The 6,307-nt window shown below is 37.7% G+C and overlaps 1 pseudogene; it reads left to right on the forward strand.

Moving 5' to 3' along the window:
* The first annotated feature begins 3,038 nt into the window (after nt 1-3,038).
* LOC102812944 lies at nt 3,039-4,174 on the forward strand (annotated as a pseudogene).
* Nucleotides 4,175-6,307: the final 2,133 nt, after the last annotated feature.

A 6,307-nucleotide genomic window follows, 5' to 3' on the forward strand; every position in this document is an offset into this window, starting at 1 on the left:
CCATTGGGACCTGGCTGGCGAAAGGAAATGGGGATAAGACTCTTGTGGTACACTAGTGAATAATTGCCATCAGGGACTGACTGTGAGGCTAGGAAATATAGAGGTAGATGTCTTTTGACAAAAGGAGGAGAGTGATTGATTTTTCAGCCCAGGAACGGAGGTCCCTGGGACCATCAAGTGAGAAGAATGGAGAGTGGGACCCTACCCGGAAAGGCAGTGACACCAGGGATGGAAACAGACATGATGATGTGGACAGATGGAGTGGTTAGGGACATTGGACTCAGGGAGGAAGAAGGGCTGTGTGCTGACAGCCCGGGGAGCAGAGGGGCTGTGTGGTGTCCCCTTTGGGGTTATTTGATAATGCAAGGAGGGGATTGTAACCATTGCAATGAAACGAAATACTTTAGGATGAGTGTAAAGCTGATGTTCTCCCATGTAAACCTCGCAATAAATCTTAAAAAAAACTCACAATAAAAACTTAAAAAAAAAATGACAATACATCTAAATTGTCAAAATAATTGGTACTAACTTGTTTGTCATAGGTTTATCATATTTTTAATATTTGTCGGATCTGTACTGACGTTTCCTCTTTAAGTGAATATTGAAAATGTGTTTGTTTTTTCTTTTCACTAATCATTGTTTCCATAGGTTTTAATAATCTTTTCAAAGCAACACATTTTTTTCCCTCTTTTTGTGGATTCTCTCTTCCATATTATATCATTCCTATTTCTTGTTATTTCTTTGCTCTACTTTTTTAGATTGTTATGGAGAAAATCTAAATATTTGAATTGATTTTAATATAGGTATTTAAACACAAATTTTTTGAAGCATTGTATTACCTACAACTCACAAAATTTAATATGTTTTCTTTATACTTCAGTTAAAAATACTCTTGATTTCTTCTTTGACATAAGAGATACTTAGAAGTATGTATTTTGTAAAGTCTATTCTTTGAGGATTTTCTAGATAAGTTATAATTACCGATATCTATTTTATTTGTTAAACTCATGCTGTTGTTGTTAAATGCCATCAAGTGAGTTCTGACTCACAGTGATCCAGTATAAGGTTTCCAAAGAGCAGCTGGTGAGCTTGAACCAAAACCCTATTAGTTAGCAGTTTACTGCTTATTCTATAGCACTACACCAGGACTCCACTAAAGTCATGTTGTTGTTGTTAAGTGGAATCAAGTTGGTTCTGACCCTGTATAGGGTTTCCGAGGAGTGGCTGGTGAGTTTGACCGTCTGACCTTGAAGTTCAAACTGGCCTTGCGATCCAGTGCTTATCCTATAGCGCTGCACCAGGATTCCATTATAGTCAGAATATATACAAATATTCTATACAGTTGGAACAGTTTGAAATTTATTGAAGTGGATATTATTACTCGGCATATATCTTGGTATACATTTCACGAGCACTTGAAATTAGTACATCCAGCTGTTGTCTGGCATAGAGTACTATACCAGTCAATTTTTTCAAGGTGAAGACAATGATTTTTTAATCCTCTGTGTCCTTACTGAATTTTCATCTAATTTAATTACTGAAGTTTAATTATTATTTTTAGTTCAGTCAGTTTTCGCTTCTTGCATTTCAAAGTTCTGTAATTAGGTAATATAAACAAGATTGTTATGTGTTCCTGATGGAATATTCCTTTTATTATAATGAATTTCCTGTTTTGTTTTTCTTTTTCCTAGTAGTACTTGTCTTGAAATAATCTTTACCTTATAGAATATAATCACTCCAACTTTCTTAATCTTACTTTTTGAATGGCACATCTGTTCAATCTTTTTATTTATGTTCTGTGTTTTTATAATTCAATTTAATCTTTTATAGATAAAATAGAGTTGGTTGTCTCTGAATTTTAATTAATACATTTAATCCATTTCCATTCAATGTATATTTGGATATGATTGGGCATATGCCAGGAGTGCTGGTGGAGCAGTGGGTTAAGCATTGGGATTTAAATGAAATATCAATAGCTCAAACCCAAAAGGTATTCTTTGGGAGAAGGATGATGCAGTCTACTTCTATAAAGATTTACAGCCTTAGAAACCCAATGGAGCACCTCTACTCTGTCCTACAGGGTCACTATGCATTGGAATTGTCTCGATGACAGTAGATTCTTCTATTTTTATTGTTTTAGATGTATGTCTACTACTTTACTATTTATTTTATTTTTGTCACATGCTATTATTGTTCCTCTTTCCATTTTGGCTTGCTATAGAGATAGAGATAGAGAGATATAGTGTGATGTTGCAATTATAGAAACATTCCCATGAGCACAACACCTAGACTCCACAGTATTAACATCTTGCAAAACCACAGTGCAATTACTAAAACCAGAAAACTACCATTATTGTTAAGTTATAACCTAATATACAGACATTCAGATTTCACCAGTTGTCCTAATGTTTTCTGCTACAGGATTCAGTCCAGGATCAGACATTGTATTTATTTTTCATGTCTCCTTGTTTCCTTTCATCTTAAATAGGTTCTCAGTCTTTATTGACCTTGACACATTTGAAGATTGCTGTCATCAAGTTGATTTCAACTCATGTTGATGTCATGTGTCAGCCAGCTATTTTATAGATTATTCTAATACCTGGGTTTGCCTGAAGTTTCTCCATGATTCCATTAGTCTTATACATTCTTGGAAAGAGACAAAATAAAAGACATGTGTCCCTTTAAGTGCAACATATGAGAGAGCTTATGTTGATTTGTCCCTTATGTGATGATGTTAACATTGATTATTTGGGTACATGATATTTGCTCAGTCTCTCCACTGTAAAGTCATTATTTTTAACTCTATAGTTAGCAAGCATCTTGGGACAGATACTCTGAGCCTATGTAATAATTCCTGTTTCTCATTATACTCTACCCACTTATTTTAGCATTCTATGATAATTATTTTCCTATATCAAGGATCTATCCATGTAGAATGCTGCCGGTTCTTTCCAGAACAGCTGGGAAGTTCTAGACGGACAGGTCCTTGATACAGGAAATTGGATTATTAATTTGAGGAATTTTATAATTTCTAAGAAATGGACTCAGAAATCAAGGAAGAAATCCCTGTGCATGAATAATTTGTTTTGTTCTAAAATGTGGGCCCTGGACTTACCTCTTTAATGATCAAGGTGCCTATAGGCCTAAGGTGCTTATTTTAATTATTACTGGTAACCTAAGTTTTGTTAACTTTTATTTGTCACTTGCAAAAACTTTGTATTCTTTGACAAACAAACGTTTTCCAGTGTGGATTATCAGTCATGCTGGGCATTCCTTCATCCCCAAAGACAAAAAAGATTCCTCCAGCCTCAGATGATTCAAATACTCAAGAGATTAAGGACATAAGGAGCTCTGGTAACACGGCTACGAATCAGGCTGCGAACCTCAAGGTCAGCAGTTCGAAACTACCAGCGGTTCCACGGCAGAAAGATGAGGCTTTCTGCTCCCATAAAGATTTACAGCCTCAGAAACCCTGTACAGGGTTGCTGTGAGTCTGAATCGACTCCACGGCACATAACAGCAACAACAACAATGCACTCCAAGGTCAAACAAAACATAAATTAGCTTTCCTGAGAACTTACGTGTCAAAGCAAATGAAACTTACGCTCATTGGCCATTCAATTGGCTGCTATATTTCCCTTCATATGTTGAAATATGCTCCTGAACTTCCAGTAATCCACTCCTTGATGTTCTTTCCAACAATTGAGCCTATGTCACTGTCACCCAATGGCAAGATTGCCACCCCATTATTGTGCTGGTTTTGATATGCTCTCTATTCTATTAGCTACATATTATTGAAACCATTGCGTGAGAGCATCAAATCCTTCATAATCAGAACTATCAGTCAAGAGAGAAGCATAGCAGATGAGTGTACGTGCAGGAGTCCACTGGATCCATTCTGCCTCACAAAAGCTGCCTACGTTGAAAGCCAAGAAATGGTACAAGTGGTAAAGAAAGACAATGAAACCATAAAGAAACATTTATCTATGCGTACATTTTACTGTGGTAAAAAATGTGGCCAAAAAAATACTATGAAGACATCAAGAAGGATTTTCCAGAAGGAGTTATCCAGCTCTGTGAGAAAAAGATACCACACGCGTTTATCCTCTCTCATAGCCAGGCAATGGCTGAGATGGCTCCTGATTGGCTGAAGGATGACCTGTCCAAAATATAAATACTGACACAAGGTAACAAGCATCTACAGCCAGTATGTACAATCAGTGAATTTACTACACTTGGTTGTTGTGGTTGTTATGTGCCGTGGAGTTGGTAAATAAATGTTTAATTTTACTGTTAGATATTGTTGTTGTTGTTGTTAGGTGCCATCAAGTTGGAACCGACTCATAGCGACCCCATGCACAGCAGAGCGAAACAGTGCTCGATCCTGGGCCAACCTCACTATTGTTGCCATGCTTGAGTCCATCGATGCTGCCACTTGGCCAATCCAACAATCAGTAAGCCAAGGCCTCCCAGAGTTCACTTTGAGAAAGTCTCCAACTAAGCTTTGAAATAAACCAGTGTACTTAAAGAATGTCCTAACAGAGCCAGACCTGAAAAGTACCCCCAAAATGTCATGACTCAACAGGGGACAGAAGTGTCAGACTGATGGCAGTTGATAGAACAGAACAAGGGAATACTTTATAGTTTAAAAGGTGTACACCAGGGTTGTAGCCTTTCATCATACTTATTCAGTCTATAAACTGAGCAAATAATCTGAGAAGATGGATTTTTTGAAGAAGAATGTGGCATCAAGATTGGAGGAAAACTCATTAATAACCTGCAGTATACAAATGATGTAACCTTGCTTTATAGAAGTAAAGAGTACTTGAAATACTTACTGATGAAGATCAATGGCTACAGCCTTAAGTATGGATTGTACCTCAATGTAAACATAATGAAAATCCTCACAACTGTACTAATACCATGATAAATAGCGAAAAGATTAAAGTTGTCCAAGACTTCATTTTTCTTAGATCCACAATCAACGCTCATGGAAGCAAAATATTGAGCATATTGCATTAGGCAAATCTGCTGCACAAATCCTCTTTAAAGTGTTAAAGAGCAAAGATATTACTTTGAGAATGATGGTGTGCCTGACCAAAGCTATGGTATTTTTAGCAATCTTATATACATGTGAAATTGGAATAATGAATAAGGAAGACCATAGAATAATTGATGCATTTGAATCATGGTGTTGGAAAAAAATACTGAGAATATCATAGACTGCCAGAAGAACAAACGCATCTGTGTTGGAAGAAGTACAGCCAGAATGCTCCTTAGAAGACAGGATGGTGAGACTTTGTCTTTTATACTTCAGACAATATATCAGAATGAACTCATTCCTGTAGAAGGACATGAGGCTTGGTAAAGTGGAGAATCAATGTAAAAAAAAGAAGAACATCAGCAAGATGGACTGACACAGTGGCACCAACAATGGTCTAAAATATAGCCACAAATCTAAGGATGGTGTAGGGCCAGGTAGTGTTTCATTCTGTTCAGCATAGGATCAATATGGGTTAGAACTGACTACTGGAAACCTGGTACATTATCAGGCTGTGCTTTTAGACAACTACTGCCACTCTAAACCAGGTCACCCTAATACTGAATCAGACAGTCAAGAGGCCAGAACAGGACTGTATGTATCTGGAAGGAGGCGGGGCTTGATGGCGGCTAGGGCGGAGGTGCAGTGAAGTTCGCTGTCAACCATATCACAGAATACCAGGCAAAGCATATCTAGGGTAGAGCTCCAAAACGGAACCACAGAGCTAGGAATATCTTAAAAGTTTGAAGGCTTATAGCTACTGGAACTTGAAGCAGAAGTAAGAAATTGTGTACTTTTGAATCTGACAGGCTCAGAGGCCTGGAGCCAGCATCTTGGGTGAGACCAAATGGTAAGACCAAGCAGGGGAGCAGAAGCACTATGGAAAAACACCACGGGAACCTTGGAGCAAAGGTGGACATTATACTTTGTCGGTTTTGCTTTGTTCTGATTTTCTTTTTTTTTTTTTAATCTGGTCATTGGCACCCCCACTATTTGAGCACCTCCATTTGGGTGATTAGAGGGTGAGCCTGAGCAAGTGGACACCCCCACCCTCACTACTGGTGGGTTCTTCTGCCACGCATGGACACAGATACTTAGCCCAAGAACAGGCCCTGAAAGTTTTTTTGTTTTTGTTTTTGTTTTTAATACTGAAAAGGGCAGGACAGGGCTGTAGAGAGGGAAAAAGAGTTTGAAAACAAAACAGGCTGACAATTAAATTAAAGCCTGAGGTATAGCATAACAACCAACAGTGCCATCTTGAAATTT

The sequence above is a fragment of the Chrysochloris asiatica genome, unplaced genomic scaffold (genome assembly GCF_000296735.1).
Source record: "Chrysochloris asiatica unplaced genomic scaffold, ChrAsi1.0 scaffold00134, whole genome shotgun sequence".
NCBI classification, from domain to species: domain Eukaryota; kingdom Metazoa; phylum Chordata; class Mammalia; order Afrosoricida; family Chrysochloridae; genus Chrysochloris; species Chrysochloris asiatica.